Source organism: Scyliorhinus torazame, chromosome 6 (assembly GCF_047496885.1).
Source record: "Scyliorhinus torazame isolate Kashiwa2021f chromosome 6, sScyTor2.1, whole genome shotgun sequence".
Lineage (NCBI taxonomy): Eukaryota > Metazoa > Chordata > Chondrichthyes > Carcharhiniformes > Scyliorhinidae > Scyliorhinus > Scyliorhinus torazame.
The window spans coordinates 51,922,208-51,940,317 of NC_092712.1; positions in this window are offsets into that span (position 1 = coordinate 51,922,208).

Genomic DNA, 18,110 nt, shown 5'->3' on the forward strand with positions numbered 1-18,110 from the left:
CCTCATGGAACTCCCCCTCCCCCACCGCTCCAAGGCCCTCAAACGTTGCCTGGGGTTCTTTTCTTACTACGCCCAGTGGTTCCCAAATTATGCGGACAAGCCCGCCCACTCAGTCAATCCACTCTTTTTCCCCTAACAGCTGAGGCTCACCTGGCCTTCAACCGTATCAAGGCTGACATCGCCAAGGCCGCGATGCACGCAGTCGACGGGACGTTACCATTTCAAGTCGAGAGCAATGCATCAGACGTCGCTCTAGCCACCACCCTCAACCAGGCAGGCAAACCGGTGGCATTCTTTTCACGAACCCTACATACCTCCGAAATTCGGCATTCCTCCGTCGAAAAAGAGGGCCAAGCCATCGTTGAAGCTGTGAGGCATTGGAGGCATTACCTGGCCGGCAGGAGATTCACTCTCCTCACTGACCAACGGTCGGTAGCCTTCATGTTTAACAATACACAGCGGGGCAAGATCAAGAATGATAAAATCTTGAGGTGGAGGATCGCGCTCTCCACCTACAACTACGAGATTTTGTATCGCCCCGGTAAGCTCAACGAGCCCCCCGATGCCCTATCCCGAGGTACATGTGCCAGCGCACAGGTGGACCGACTCCGGACTCTGCACGACAACCTTTGTCACCCGGGAGTCACATGTTTGTACCACTGCATCAAGGCCCGCAATCTGCCCTATTCCGTCGAGGAAGTCAGGGCAATCACCAGAGACTGCCAGGTCTGCGCGGAGTGCAAACCGCACTTCTACCAGCTAGACCGTGCACGCCTGGTGAAGGCCTCCCGCCCCTTTGAACGCCTCAGCGATGGACTCCAAAGGGCCCCTCCCCTCCACCGACCGAAATACGTACTTCCTCAGTGTGGTCGATGAATATTCCAGATTCCCCTTCGCCATCCCATGCCCCATCATGATGTCTGCTACCGTCATCAAAGCCCTCAACACCATCTTCGCTCTGTTTGGCTTCCCCGCCTACGTCCACAACGACAGGGGATCCTCATTCATGAGCGATGAGCTGCGTCAGTTCCTGCTCAACAAGGGTATCGCCTCGAGCAGGACAACCAGCTATAAACCCCCGGGAAACGGGCAGGTGGAGAGGGAGAATGGGACGGTCTGGAGGGCTGTCCAGCTGGCCCTACGGTCCAGAAATCGCCCGGCCTCCCACTGGCAGGAAGTCCTCTCCGACGCACTGCACTCCATTCGGTCGCTCCTACGCACTGCGACTAATGACACACCCCATGAACGTCTCTTTGCCTTCCCCAGGAAGTCCACCTCCGGGGTGTCGCTCCCGACTTGGCTCGCAGCTCCAGGACCCGTACTCCTTCGTAAGCACGTACAACTCCACAAGGCGGACCCGTTGGTTGAGAGGGTACAGCTACTCCACGCCATCCCGCAGTACGCCTACATAGTGTACCCCGATTGCCGCCAAGATACTGTCTCCCTCAGGGACCTGGCACCAGCTGGTCCAACGCACACACACCCCTCTGGCCCAGCGCCACCCTCCCCTCCCCCCGTCACACCCAGCCGCAACCCCCGCCCCAGGACAATCCGTCCTCCTATCGGCTGCATCACAGCCTGGTACAGCAACTGCTCGGCCCAGGACTGGAAGAAACTTCAGCGAGTCGTGAACACCGCACCGCCCAGTCCATCACACAAACCTGCCTCCCTTCCATTGACTCCATCTACACCTCCCGCTGCCTGGGGAAAGCGGGCAGCATAATCAAAGATCCCTCCCACCCGGCTTACTCGCTCTTCCAACTTCTTCCATTGGGCAGGAGATACAGAAGTCTGAGAACACGCACGAACAGACTCAAAAACAGCTTCTTCCCCAAAGTCACCAGACTCCTAAATGACCCTCTTATGGACTGACCTCATTAACACTACACCCTGTATGCTTCATCCGATGCCAGTGCTTATGTAGTTACATTGTATATGTTGTGTTGCCCTATTATGTATTTTCTTTTATTCCCTTTTCTTCCCATGTACTTAATGATCTGTTGAGCTGCTCGCAGAAAAATACTTTTCACTGTACCTCGGTAGACGTGACAATAAACAAATCCAATCCAATCCAATCCCCCTGCCCACGCCCGAGGATGAAGAGGATTTCGGCACGCTCCCGAAGTCACCGAAAACCAGACCGACACCGGAATCGCCGCCATCACTGCGGCGCTGCGGCAGATCAAGGCTCTGGACTGACTGAACCTGTAACTTGATCGGGACTCTTAAAAAAAAACATCATCCTTCTGTATAACTCTCCTCCACCCCCGCTGGACTCAAATTTTTTTCTGTACTTTAAAACATCTACTTGTATATAGTTCTCCACCACCCCCGCCGGACTCAATTTGAATGTGGTAGTCACCACTGATGTATATATTAGGTGCTTAGGTGGTAAGGTCCTGTACTACAGGTACGGGGGTAGTTCCCTGCCTGCTGGCTCAGCCCAGTAGGTGGAGTATAAATATGTGTGCTTCTCGTACAGCAGCCATTTTGCCAGCTGCTGTGGGAGGCCACACATCTTAGTGTAATAAAGCCTCGATTGCATCCAACTCTCGTCTTTGTGTAATTGATCGTGCATCAATTCCCCGTTTTGCTGGGGACCAGCAGGGAGACAGCGTAGAGCTCGCAGCTCTAGCTGCCGGTACGACCCTGAGCGCTTCCGGTTTCGAGGCCACGCCTGCTGTGGCCGCGCCGTGCTTCATGGCAGACTCAGCCCGCGGACCCAGACCTCAAACGCAGTGCCCCCCCCCTCGGCCGCTCACACACCCTGGACCGCCCGCCATCGTACCCCCAACCCCAAATGAAGCACCCCCTGCGCGCGGATCGGCCTTACCCTGACTGTGGCGGCCCCTGACTGACTCCACAGCCGCACGCGAGGTTCCCGAACGCTGAGACCATGAGAGTCCCACACCATCGGGAACTCGGCCATTTGGGGACGGAGCATTGTGGGGCCTGAGGCCGTGAATAATCGGCGCAGCGTGCCCCGAGAGTACACCACTTTTCAGGGGGCGGAGAATGCAAAAACCGTGCCGCTCCCAATATGGGCATCGAAACGGATTCTCTGCCCCGTCGCCAAATACAATTTAGGCGTCGGGGAGCAGGGAATCTAGCCCCCTGTCTGCGGAAAGGGCTGGAACATCTTCTCCAGAATTAGAGGAACGCAAAGTTCTGAGAGGATTGTACGTTTGGAGGAGGTCACAAAGGTGAGAAATCCATAGCCCTGATACGAGCATCAAAAATCTACCACCAAACAAAGTTTTACCCTCAAGTTGTGCAACAACCACAATTTATCTTCTCTCAATGATTTCTCATTTTAGTTGGTACATTCCTATCAACTGTTACTTTTTGCTTTATTGCCTTCTTGTCGTAATGTGTTGAGTCATAGATCATAGAATTTACAGTGCAGAATCTCATTTCATTCCACCTCCTCTCTCTGGGAGAGCATGGCTTGACCTTTGATGCGACCCTTTACTCATGACATATTTTATTTCATTTATAATTTCTAAATCATATGTCACTATATTGCTTCAACACATGGGAGGAATAATATAAATAAGCAGACACCCATTTTGCACTTGTGAAAAGATTGGAGCTTAAACGTAACCCCTCATTTAATGGGAATAGCAAAGTTAGTCCCAAGGATCATTTGGTCAACCATTTCTGAATTACATTGTACTAAAACCTTCAATGGTTTTTAAAATAAAATTGTTACCTTTTTTTGAGGGTGGCACGGCGGCACAGTGGTTAGCACTGCTGCCTCATGGCACTGAGGACCCAGGTTCGATCCCGGCCCCGGGCCACTGTCCGTGTGGGGTTTGCACATTCTCCCCGTGTCTGCGTGGGTCTCACCCCAACAGCTAAATTGCCCCTTAATTGGAAAAAAAGAATTGGGTACTCGAAATTTTAAAAACATTGTTACGTTTTTACAATTAGATTCGCCCCAAGCTAAGAAACCAATGGAAAGCAAGGGAAGAGCTTGCCGAATAAAATCTTACAGCCGGTGCCTTCATTCAAAGCATTGTTTGCCATCAATCTCGACAAAGTTATTCATTTTAATCTTTTCATATAGATCTATTGTTCTGAGAATGCAGACATGCACTTGAGCATCATTCCCACAGTGTTGGCATGGCAACATAAACCATTAGGTGATAATTGCAAACACGCTTATGGCGGATAGTGGCTGATGTTATTCTGGGTCCTCTGCTGTTTATGCTGGGGGTGGTTGTGTCAGTGGGGGGGGGGCGGTCCTTCTGGGCAACTGCGTACGTTAGCGCTGTCATTTTATTTGTTACATTTTTAAAAAGTAATTAAGATCCCACATCCACTTATCTCCCGCCAAAGGAAATGAGAAGTCCCCTCGGCTTTAGTGAACTTTCACCTGGAGCATTGGTTGTTGTTCTACTTGCTGGGTTTACACATTTTGCCGTTTACTTTTCTTGTCCCCATGATTCTCAATATCTAATTTAACCTTTTGATTGTACGATGTGTGACTTTCTTCGCAGAAGTCAGGGGCTTTTCAGCTTCTTGTCCTTAAAATGAATCTGTATCAGAACTGAGTACCAATGCAGTATATCGTGGCACATCTGCAGGTCAGGCAATTTCGCTCTGACTTGACTTGAGAAGTGAACAGTTTCCCTGTACAGCAGTTAAGGGGTAAAACAACCTGTGGGATTCTCCGCTGGCGGGATCCTCCGCTTTGCCAGCAGTGCATCCACGCCCGTGGGTTTTCCGACAGCGTGGGGTGACCACAATGGGAATAAATAATAAATATCAAATCTTTATTCGTGTCACAAGTAGACGTACATTAACACTGCGATAAAGTTACTGTGAAAATCCCCTAGTCGCCACATTCCGGCGCCTGTTCGGGTACACAGAGGGAGAATTCAGAATGTCCAATTCACCTAACAAGCACGTCATTCGGGACTTGTGGGAGGAAACCGGAGCACCCGGAGGAAACCCACGTAGGCAAGGGGGGGGACGTGCAGACTCCGCACAGACAATGACCCAAGCTGGGAATCGAAACTGAGACCATGGCGCTGTGAAGCAACAGTGCTAACCACTGTGTTAGAAAACAGGGCTGGTGGGATGGAGAATCCCACCCAGCACTTTTTGACTTCAGGTTTTGGCCGGGGCGGGGTTCTCCGCCCAGCAATGGACCGAACGGCCGCCCGTTTTCGGCCGGTCCCACCGTCATAAATCAAACCAGGTCCGTACCGGCGGATCTGGGGGGGGGGGATCTGGCCCCAGGGGGTGCTACCACGGTGGCCTGGCCCATGATCAGGGCCCACCCATCGCGGGTGGGACTGTGCCATGGGGGCACTCTTTCCCTCCGCGCCGGCTGCTATCAACCTCCACCAGGACCGGCGTGGAGAAAAACCCCTCTGCGCATGCGCTGGGATGACGCCAGCACATGCTGGCGCTCCCGCGCATGCGCCAACTCGCGCCAGCCGGCGGAGGCACTTTGGCGGCAGTTGGCCCGGTGCCAAGCCCTTCCACGCCGGCTGGCAAGGCGCCAACCCCGCCGGCGCCGGCCTAGCCCCTGAAGGTGCGTAGGATGGCCCGACGCCGGAGAGGTTCACGCCACTCCTCGGCGTCAGTACGGCCCGTCCCACCAGGTAGAGGAGAATCCCAACCCAGGTGTATTTTACGCCAGCGGGACCCGCCAAAAACGTGCGGTCACTCGGCCCATCGTGGGCTGGAGAATCACCGGGGGGGGCGCTGATAGCGGCCGCATACCGGCGCGGCGCGATTCCCGCCCTCGCCGAAAAACTGGCGCCGGAGAATCCAGCAGCCAGCGTCAGTGCGGCAGGGCGGGATTCACGCCCCCCCCCCCGCAGATTCTCTGGCGTGGCGTGAGGTCTTAGTCTCAAAAAGGGAGAATCCAGCCCATGGGTGCAATTCTCCTTCGGCCAATGTTGGATTAGGTGGAGAATCGCACGTGTGCGTGAGGCGAAAACCGTGGCCAGCGCTGAGTGCCCGTCATAATGCAATGCTCCGGCGCCTCGAAAGCGGCATCAATGAGTTCTACTCCACAACGCACGTACAGTAAACGTCATTGGAATATCACTAGCTGGCCTGACCCAGTATTCTTCGAGGCCTCCGCGATGTTCCACCTCCACCAGGAGGAATTATCGATGGTTTTAAAAATCGGGAAACAGACGCCATGGCTGATGAGGGAGGGAAAAGAGGTAGGACATGCAGAGGGAAGACTGTGGGCTGCCAGTTGCAGGGCTGGCTGGGGGCAGGGTGTGGGGATAGGTGTTTGCCGGGCGCGGGGGGGGGGGGGGGGTAGTGGGGGGTGATGGGGGTGAGCAGGCATAGGACTGCGCAGCATGTCTCGCTTCCACGCCGGATGCCAACCTCTACCCCGGTGACTGTCCTTTCTTCGGGCCCACAGACCATGTCCAGAGCCCTCTGCTTTGCTGTGGTGAGGGGCCATTGGTCCGGCAGTCCCCCTCCAATCGTTTCCTGCTCCCATGGCTGGCCTTCTCCTGAGGGAGACGTGGTAAATAGAAAATGCACAGTGTTGGACACATGCAGCCCAGGGGGTAGGTAACAGGTGGCTTTAGTGGCCAGGGCACCCGGCCATGGTGGCCGGTAGGTATTCCGGCATGTGGTGTCGCCTGGACGTTCGGCCGCCCTCCGGGTGTGGGTGGGGTGGGGTTATGGGTGTGGGTGAGGGGGGTTGGTGGCGAGGGCACAGTTCTGCCTACACACTGGCCACCCTGAGGAGATCATGCAGTTTCTTCCTGCATTGCTGGCCGTTCCGGACAGTGTTGCCCACGGCGCTGACCACCTCTGCCATGCGCCCAGGCCCGGCGAACGGCAGCAGCTGGCATCCTCCATCCCATCCCTGGGTATAGGGTCGGCCACCTCTCCTCCACGACGTCCAGTGGGGTCTCGCACTCGGTGTCCGGTTGCTGGGATGGTGTATGTGGGGAGTGAAGTGTATATATGCGGCTGCAACTTGCCAGCATCCTGACGGTCAACACCGACCCCGGTGAATCTCGCACCATTTTTCATTGGAATGATTGTGTTCCACGTGGCGCCAGTGCTAGCCCCTTAACAGTCGTTGAATCAGTCAAGGTGCGGCTCCAATTTTGCTGTTGTAGAACTCCGCAAATCCTGCCCCAGCGTCAACACTCGACTCAGGAACGGAGAATTCCACCCACTATATTTACAATTTACTTTTATATACAGCTCCAATAGACTCCCTACTGGATCTTCTCTCGAGCCGATGTCTAACTGGCGGGCTTCATATATGGTACAACTATACTTTGTTAAGAAGTACCCTGCCCCCTTAACGGGGAGCTTGGATTCTGCAAGCGCCATGGGGGAGTTTATTGTTCCCACCGCGTAGGTTAGTTCCGGGTTATAACCAGTGCCTTTCCAGGGTAGGGACATCTACTGGAGAACCTGAAAGTGCGTCTAGAATCAAGAATGATAATCTCCCAGAAGTGCGCAGGCAACCAGCAAGAAATATACACCCGACTGTTCGTTGATTATTGACTATGCTGTCACAATGTGATGCCTCCACTTGTACATAGATGTAAATGATTTTGTTAAAATGCTGGTGATTAGTTGTGTTGGACCTTAGAAGTAAAGGGGGGGGGCGGTTTTAGAGGTGGGTTATTGCAGTTGTGTGCAACGCCTCTTTACGAATGACGTCATGTGACTTACGCAATGTCACTGACTGCTTTGCGAGGTTCTGGAGAGTCTAGTACCAAATCTTGTACAGTTAAGACCTATTCAATAAACCTCTGTTAATGCTGCATCAAACCCACGTCCTACAGCAATCTATTTCTTTTGCACTGTTAGTCTAAAGATACAACACTTTCAGCCATAGTGAACTGAGGGGAATTGTACAGAACCCCTCGGGCTCTCTGGCTCATGTTGAATGTATCTGGCGAATATTACATGTATCATAGAATTTACAGTGCAGAAGGAGGCCATTCGGCCCATCGAGTCTGCACCGGCTCTTGGAAAGAGCACCCCACCCAAGGTCAACACCTCCACCCTATCCCCATAACCCAGTAACCCCACCCAACACTAAGGGCAATTTATCATGGCCAATCCACCTAACCTGCTCATCTTTGGACTGTGGAAGGAAACTGGAGCTCCCGGAGGAAACCCATGCAGACACGGGGAGGACGTGCAGACTCCGCATAGACAGTGACCCAAGCCGGAATTGAACCTGGGACCCTGGAGCTGTGAAGCAATTGTGCTATCCACAATGCTACCGTGCTGCCGTATCACAATTGTCTTGAAGCACGTCAGAGTGCAGCTTGTTCGATGTAGGCAACTTACCATTGCACCATTTGTAATGACCATTTGGAAATGTTTTTAAATGTCAAGATAGATCAAAAGGTAAGACGGGGGAGAAGCAGTGGCAGGCATTTAAGGAGCTATCTCAAACTCTCAGCAAAGATATATTCCATTGAGAAAGTAAGACTCTACGAGAAAGATGTACCATCCAGGGTTTAACTAAGAAAGCGAAGGAAAGGAAAGATGTACAATGCTGCAAAGATTAGTAGAGGACAATTTGGAATTATTTTAGAAACCAGCAAAGGAAACTTAAAGAAAATAAAGAGGGAGAAATTGGAGAATCAGAGAAAACTAGCAAGAAACAGACCGGGAAAGACCAACTAAAGTGAGCTAAGTTGGTCCCTTAGAAAATGAGATGGGGAATTACAATTGGAAATCAAGAAATTGTAGACACTTTGACCAAGTATTTTCTAGCTGGTTTAGCACGGTAGGCTAATCAGCTGGTTTGTAAAGCAGAATAATGCCAGCAGCACGGGTTCAATTCACGGACCAGCCTCCCCAAACAGGCGCCTGAATGTGGCGACTAGGGGCTTTTCACAGTAACTTCATTTGAAGCCAACTTGTGACAATAAGCGATTTTCATTTCATATTTCTTCACATTAGAAGGCACAAAAGTATCCCAAATATATTGGAAATGCAGGCGCCCAAAAGGGGGAAATATAAAGCAATCAGGGCCCATAGCCTTTTCAGCATCCAGTGCCATCAGCTGTTTCCTGATATCACACAAAGTGAATCAAATTGCCTGAAGACTGGCACCTGTGATACTGTGGACCTCAGCAAGGGGTCAAGGGCACTTCTGTCTAATTATTGTTACAAATGCTTCAGCCCTATATTTTGCACTAATGTGCTGGTCTCCTCCATTATGGAGGATGGGGCTATTTGTGGAGCCTCCTCCTCCAGTGAGTTGTTTAATTTTCCACCACCATTCGTGGCTGGATGTGGCAGGACTGCAGAGCTTAGATTGGTTACGGGACCACTTAACTCTGTTTCTCGCTTGCTGCTGTTTAGCACACAAGTAGTCCTGTGTTGGGCTTCACCAGGTTGGTATCTCGTTTCCACGTATGCCTGATGCTGCTCCTGGTATGCCCTCCTCCACTCTTCATTGAACCAGGGTTGATCTCCTCACTTGGTGGTCATGGTAGTGGAGGAATATGCCGAGCTATGAGGTCCCAGATTGTGGTTGTAAGCATTCTTTCTGCTGCGGATGGTCCACAATGTCTCTTGGATGCCCAGTCTTGAGTTGCTAGATCTCTTCAAAACCTATCCTATTTAACAATGTGAGGATAGTCTCCACAAAGTCTGTAGTGGTCACATGATACTGTCATGGACAAATCCATTCATGACAGGTAGATTGTTAGTGATGGGGTCAGGTAGGTGTTTCTCTCTTGTTGGTTTCCTCACCACTGCCCAACATGGAGTCGATCAGTTACATCCTTTGGGGTTCAACCATCTCAGTCAGCTGCTGAGCTAGCTACTCTTGGCGCTGGTCACTGAAGTCCCCTACCCAGAGGACATTCTGTGCCTTTTCCACCCTCAGCGTCCTCCAAGTGATTTCCAATGATGGAGGAATACTGATTATCAGTTAAGGAGCGGATGGTATGTGGTTTCCTTGACCTTATTTGACCTGATGCAATGAGACTTCATGGGGACTAGAGCTGATGTTGAGGAATCCCAGGGATACTACCTCCTAACAGTATATCACTGTCCTGTCGGTGGGACAAGACATACCCAAGGAAGGTGCTGGTGGTGTCTGCGACATTGTACGGTATAATTTTGTGACTACACCTATGCCAGGCTGGTGTTTGACTCGTCTGTGGGACAAATCTCGCAAATTTGGCACAAGCCCCCAGAAAACTCTGTAAGGACGATTTTGCAGCATCGACAGGGCTGGGTTTGTCATTGCCTTTTCAGCCCCAGGGCCGATGCCAGGTGGTCTGTCTGGTTTCATTCCTTTTAGACCTCATAGCGGTTTGAATGGCCCGCTCGGCCATTCATGAGGGCATTGAGGAGTCAACCACATAGCTGTGGGCTTGAAGTCATGTGTAGGCCAGTCCACGTAAGGACGGAAGATTTCCTTCCCTGAAGGATATTAATTTTAATAATCTTATTGTCACAAGTAGGCTTACATTAACACTGCAAATGAAGTTACTGTGAAAAGCCCCTCGTCACCACATTCTGGCGCCTATTCGGGTACACAAAGGGAGAATTCAGAATGTCCAAATTACCTAATAGCACTTCTTTTGGGGCTTGTGGGAGGAAACCGGAGCACCCGGAGGAAACCCACGCAGACATGGGGGGAACATGCAGACTCCGCATAGACAGTGACCCAAGCCGGGAATCGAACCTGGAACCCTAGCGCTGTGAAGCAACAGTGCTAACTGTGCACATTCTTAGTGAACCAGATGGGGTTTTACGGCAATAGTTTTGTGGTTACCATTAAGCTAGTTTTTCATTCCATATTCATTAATTGAATTTAAATTATGCCAGTTGCCAAGGACTCAAACTCATGTCCCCAAGACATTAGCTTCGTAATATCACTATGCCACCACCTCCGCTATATGGCCATTATTGCAAGGAGGGTGGAGTTTTTAAGAAGGCAACAATTACTGCAACTCTACAGTGCACTGCTGAGACAATGTGAGCGGTTTTGATCTCCTTCTTTCAGGAGGAATGTATTCACGTTGAAAGCAGTTCAGAGAAGGCTCACTAGGCTGATCCCTGGAACAAGGGAGTTGTCTTATGAAGAAGGTCTGAGCAGGTTGGGCCTGTACTCATTGGAGTTCAACATAGAACATAAAACATACAGTGCAGAAGGAGGCCATTCGGCCCATCGAGTCTGCACCAACCTACTTAAGCCCTCACTTCCACCCTATCCCCGTAACCCAATGACCCATCCAAACCTTTTTGGTCACTAAGGGCAATTTATCATGGCCAATCCACCTGAACTGCATGTCTTTGGACTGTGGGACAAAACCGGAGCACCCGGAGGAAAGCCATGCCGACACGGGGAGAACGTGCAGACTCCGTACAGACAGTGACCCAGCAGGGAATCGAACCCGGGACCCTGACGCTATGAAGCCACAGTGCTATCCACTCGTGCAACCGTGCTGCCCCTAATTCAGTAGAATGACAGATGATTTTATTGAAACACATAAGCAGCTTGGTTGGGTAGATACTGAGAGGATGTTTCCCCTCCAAGGGGAACCTAGAACCAAGGGCCACAGTTTCAAAATAAGGGGTCTCACATTTAAGACAAAGATGAGGAGGAATTTCTTCTCTCCGTGGCTGTTACTGTTTCCCAGAACAGACTGGGCCATCGAACATCTTCAAGACTGAGTTAGACAGATTATTGATTGCGAATGAAGTCGCGGGCCAAGGAGGGGCATGTGATGATATGCATAAGCTAACATGTGAATATTAACAGACATGGCTCCCAACCAGAAGGTGGCAGTAGAGAACAACCACGTGACACTGTTACCTTGGGGAGTCTGGAGATAGTTGTCATAGTGGATAGTTGTATTTATAATATCTCTTAGATAATTTATATTAGTAGTTTATAGTCAGTAGATTTTGATAGTTTTCTTATTGTTATCTGACCCACGTTATTGTTTAACAATAAACATCTGAGTAATCACGAACTAGACATTCTCTAATGCACTAATTCCATCTGGCCATGCACCAGAATGTAACATGGTACCAGGATTGGTTCTGAAGATATGAAAAGACCAAAGACCAAGATAACAAAGAAGAAGTAAAAAATTCTACGAGTCACAAAGAGTACTGACAAAATACAGCTCAATGCACTACTAGACATCGAGGTAAATGATGCAAATTGGCATGCGTTTAAACAGCAGTTCACACTCTCTATAGCAGTTCTAGGTCTTCAGGCACAGCCTGATGAACGGAGAATAGCGTTGCTGCTCACCATAGAAGGTCCACAGGTGATAAAAATCTTTAATACCTTCACATTCGTTAGCGAAGCTGATAAAAATAATTTTGACAAAGTCATAAAAAGATTTGTTTGACATTTTATGCCAAAAAAGAATGAAACATTTGACTGATGAGTTTTTCGAACACACACACAACAAGCAGGCAAATTGTTTGACAGCTTCCTAACAAACTTGAGGTTAAAGGCTCAGACATGTAACTATGCAACTTTGCAAGCGTCCATGATCAGATCAGATATTGTTCGGCAATAGCAATGACAAAGTTTGTGAAAGATTGTTGCTGGAGATTGAACACCATCTTAACGATGCCATGAAAATCTGCCATGCCAGCGAGCTAGATTAGCAGATTAGCACACTAAATTTAAAGAGTTTTGGCACAAATCTTTGAGATGCAGCCGACGTCATTAATGCTGTGACACGCCCTAAGGCAAAACATGGTCCCAACAGCGGTGGCCATTTTAAACGAATATCTGATACCACCATTTTGTTCAAACGATGCGGCAACAAGCATTAGCAAAGCCAATTTCCAGCATTCGTAAAAGTGTGTGCTAAATGCAAAGGCAAGAATCACTTTGCAAAATAATGTTTTTAGAATAAAAAATCAGAAATACAAAAATTAATCAATGTGGTTAAAGAGATAAATCTCGAAGGCACAGTTTTTATTGATGCTATATCTTGTGAAGATAAGCATTGTAACGGGATACAGACTGAAACGTCTTCAAAGCAAATCTGCAGTAATAGTGATACAATTGTTCACAGAGAATGTTCTTTTCTTGACAAATACATGAATAGGATGGGAATAGAGGGATACGGATCCCGGAAGTGTAGAAGATTTTAGTTTAGACAGGCAGCATGGTCAGCACAGGCATGGAGGGCCGAAGGGCCTGTTCCTGTGCTGTACTTTTCTTTGTTTTTTGTTCTTTGTTCTTTGCTCTTTGAGATAACTGGGCAGTTCCGCTAATGATTAATAAAATATTCATCAATGTTAAACTCTACACGGGAGCGAGAGCTAATCTTATAAGCTTATTAGTTTTGCAAGAAATGAAAGTTAAACCTCACATCTTAAATAAAACGGTACTTTTGAAGGATTATAACGGTGAAACGATCAACACTCTAGGAGTGTGCGTGCTGGATGTCAGTGTGAAGAATAAAATGCTTAAAGTGAAATTTTCCATTGTAGATGCTGGACGTGAATCACTGCTGGGAGTGGAAGCACGTGAAGCACTCAAATTAGTAAAGAGAGTAGACAGTGCTGACTGTGCTGTAACCACGCAAAGTACATCAGTGGATTCAATCCTGAAAGCGTTTCCAGAAATAATTCAAGGATTCAGAGTTTTGCCGTTCACTTATCGGATCCAAATGAAAGAGAATGCGCAACCGGTCATACACGCATCAAGGCGAGTATCAGCACCATTAAAGGATCGACTGAAAAATGAACTGGACAGAATGACAAATCTGGGGGTGATAAAACAAATTGAAGAACCAACGGCTTGGGTGAACTCCATGGTTTGCGCGAAGAAACAAAACAATGATGTGAGAATCTGCATGGATCCCAAAGACCTCAACTTAAATATAAAGCGAGAACATTATCCAATTCCAAAATGAGGAGCAATGTCAGGAGCGACATGCTTTAGCAAACTAGATGCATCGCAGGGTTTTTGGCAACTCAAGTTGGATGAGGAGAGCACAAAGCTGTGCACCTTTAATACTCCATTTCGGCGATACTGTTTTCTCAGAAGGCCATTTGGTATTATTTCGGCATCTGAAATTTTCCATAGGACAATGGAACGTCGTAGAAGGAATTCCAGGCATCAGAGTGTACATAGATGATATAATCGTTTGGGGTTAATCAAAAGAAGAGCACGACGAAAGGCTTATCAAAGTGCTGAGAAGCATAAAAAAGTATGGTCTCAGGTTAAATAAAGCCAAATGCCAGTTTAGTGTTGGCAAAATTACATTCTTGGGAGACAAACTATCTGCTCGAAGTGTACAACCAGGCCAGGAGAAGATAAAGGGGATACTAAACATGCCACATCCAACAGATAAAAAAGGAGTCCTCAGGATGCTAGGTATGATAGATTTCATAGGTAAATTCATTCCTAATTCATCAGCATGCGAGAAATAATCAAAAAGGATACTATTTTCCGATGGTCTAAAAGATATGAGCAAGAGTGGCGAATGCTACAGGAAGCATTGACAACAGCTCCAGTGCTGACATTTTTTGACCCTACAAAGAAGACAAAAATATCGACACATGCATCGAAAGATGGATTAGGAGCACTGTTGCTGCAGCGAGACAATGATGAAAATTGGCTACCGATTGGCTTCTCGGTCAATGACTGATACAGAGCGTAGATATGCTCAGATCGAGAAAGAATGCTTAGGTCTGATAAATAGCTCAGACAAATTGCATGATTACGTATATGGCTGACCAACATTCTTGGACGAGACTGATCAGAAACCACCAGTAGCAATCATATGAAAATAATTAAATGAGATGTCACCGAGAATACAAAGGATGATGATTAAACTACAGAGATACGATTTCAATCTCATTTATACTCCAGAAAAATATATCGTAATAGCTGACGCACTCTCACGAGCTACGGATATGGTGGAAGAACAACGCATGGATGGGGATATCCAAGAACACGTCAATCTTGTGACAGAAACACGTCCAGTGTCTGATGCCAAATCAAAATTTTTTAATATAAATTTAGAGTACCCAATTATTTTTTTTCCAATTAAGGGGCAATTTAGTGTGGCCAATCCATCTAACTTCCACATCTTTGGGTTGTGGGGGTGAAACCCACGCAGACATGGGGAGAATGTGCAAACTCCACACGGGCAGTGACCCAGGGCCGAGATTCAAACCCGGGTCCTCAGCGCTGTAGTCCCAGTGCGTGGGTGGCACTGTGCTACGTGCCACCCACGAAATCAAAGTTGATCAAAGAAGAAATCAAAAAGGATGAAATGCTACAAAGGATCATAAAATATCTCAGTGGGATGGCCAAGAGGATCGTGTTCCAAAAACAATCCAAAGACGTGCAGGTTAGGTGGATTGGCCATGCTAAATTGCCCCTTGGTGACCAAAAGGTTAGATTGGATTACTGGGTTACAGGGATAGGGTGGAGGCAAGGGCTTAAGTAGGGTGCTTTTTCCAAGGGCTGGTCCAGACTCGATGGACCAAATGGCCTCCTTCTGCGCTGTAAATTCTATGCTTTAACATTCAAGCGGAGCTAAGTACAGGCAATGTTTTTTTGCTCAGGCAAAACAGGTTTGTCATACCACAATCTCTAAGATTGATGATTCTACAGAAGATTCATGAAGGGCGCTTAGGCATTGAAAAGTGCAAAGGAAGAGCTAGAGACACTAGAAACAAGACATTCAGATCATGATAGCAAACTGTGCAACTTGTCAGAAATTTCAGTACAAACAACGAAAAAAACCAATGCAAATGGGTAAAATAATAATGATTCCATGGCAGAAAGTGGGAATTAATCTTTTCTATCTGGCAGGAAAAGACTATTTCTCTAACTTTCCAGATGTGGTAGCCATGATGTGGAGATGCCGGCGTTGGACTGGGGTGAGCACAGTAATCCAGAAGTTTCCACAGAAGCTTCCAGACTAAACCACAGTTTCCAGAAGTGGTACAACTAACTAACTCGTCAGCCAGGTGTGGCATCAAACATACCAAGGACATTGGTGCTCACCACGGAATACCACAAGTTGTCGTCAGCGACAATGGCCCAAGTTGTAGCCATCATGAGTGGACAGAGTTCTCACAGAGCTATGATTTTCGGCATATTACTTCCAGTCCTCTTTGTCCGCAATCCAATAGGAAGGCTGAAAAAAGTGTTCACATTGTGAAGCAGCTACTCAAAAAGCTTTGGACAGTCGGGAAGATCTATATCTCACGTTACTTAGCTCTCCAGCAGCACCATTGATTAATGCGTTATCATCGTCACTGTTAATGAATCGACACCTTAGAACAACCTTATCATGGGCGTCATTCTCCGCCGGCGGGAGTCTCCGTTCTGCCGGCGCCCGGGGGTTTCCCGACGGCGTGGGGCTGCCCCACAATGAGAAACCCCATTGACCGGCCGGTGTTACGGAGACTCCCGTCGGCCGGTCGGAGCAGAAATGTGGCGGGGCGGGTAGGAGAATTTCGCCCCATATATTTCACAGGAACCCACTAATTGAAGAAGCTCACATTTCAAAAAAGGAGGAAGAAGAAATATTCTGATAGATCTACAAGATGTCTGCAACCGTTAGCAAAGAATGGCACAGTCAGGATAGAATATCCTGATGGAGTTGGATGGTTGAAGTGAGCAAAGGTGATACAACCATCAGGTCTGCAGGAATACATCACCATTACCGATGAAGGGCAAGTTCTAAGAAGAAACAGGAGAGCCTTGCTGAAGGTTCAGTAACCCCTTCTTTCAGAACCACAGGATGATGTAGGAAGCAATCTCAGGGTAACTGAACAAATGCTACCTCAGCACACAGAAACAGAACAAGCTGAAGATGTGCAATGCAGCAAGAGCCATCTTCAGAAGCAGCTGAAAGCAAATCAAACTCACAAGTTCAACCAATGCTTAGAAGTTTGACAAGACACAGAAGAAAGCCAGACAGATTGAATTTGTGATGGACATTGGACATGTAAATAATTGAAGTATTATGCATATCATATGTATTGTGTATTAAACTTAAATAATGTATGTAAATATTGTTCAGTTCCAAAGGAAAGGGGATGCGATGATATGCATAAGCTATCATGCAAATATTAACAGACATAACCTCCAACCAGCAGTTGGCAGAAGAGAACAACTACGTAACACCGTTACCTTGGGGAGTCTGGAGATAGTCGTTGCAGTGGATAGTCGCATTTATACTAGCTCATAGATAATTTATAGTCTTATTGTTATCTGACCAACATTATTGTTTAACAGCAAACATTTAAGTAATCACGAACTAGACGTTCCCTAGCACACTAATTCCACATGGCAAAGCACCAGAATGTAACAGGGCAAGATAGTGATGGTAAGAACACAATCATATCAGCTGTGTCTTTTCTGATTGACGAAATAGGATCAATAGGCCCAATGGCCTACTCCTGCTGCTTTTTCTTATAACTTTTAGGAGACAAACCTTCTTGTCTTATCAATACCCCACCATGATTTTGAACACCTCTACAGGTCTCTCCTTAACCTTCTCGACTCTAAGGAGAACAATCCCACCTTCTCCAGTCTCTTCTCCTTGGAAACGTACCCTAAATCCTCTCCAAGGCCTGCTGTTTTTCGCCTCAATATTTTAGTGTGCATTTTGTAAACTAATTGATGTTTCGTTTATCTGCTTGGTCGAGTGTCAAATGATTTAATAGTCAGAAAGTGTATTTGGATGGTTATTGTTATGGGGCATGGTGCTCTGAATCACACGGCATCTCATCAGAAAACAACATTCTCAGCAAAGTGCCAAAGATGCCAGGCTGCACCCACATAAACATCTTTCCCAGGCAGGTTTTAAATTTTAATGAGACGATAAAGCATCAACAGAAAAGGAGACAACCTGAAGTGCTCAAGAAGCTGACACGTTACTGAGGGTTGCTGCACTATCAGAGGTGATGTGAAACCAAGACCCTCTCTGCCCGTTCAGGAGGAAGGCAAAAGTTCCCAGAGGGGTGGGGTTCGCCCCAGTGTCCTGGCCAACATCCGTCAACTAACATTACTGAAACGGATTACTCTGACATTATCCTACATTGCTCTCTGTGGGAGCTTGCTGCTCGGAAATTGGCTGCCCCGTTTCCCACAATGCAATAGTGATGGCACTTCAAAAGTC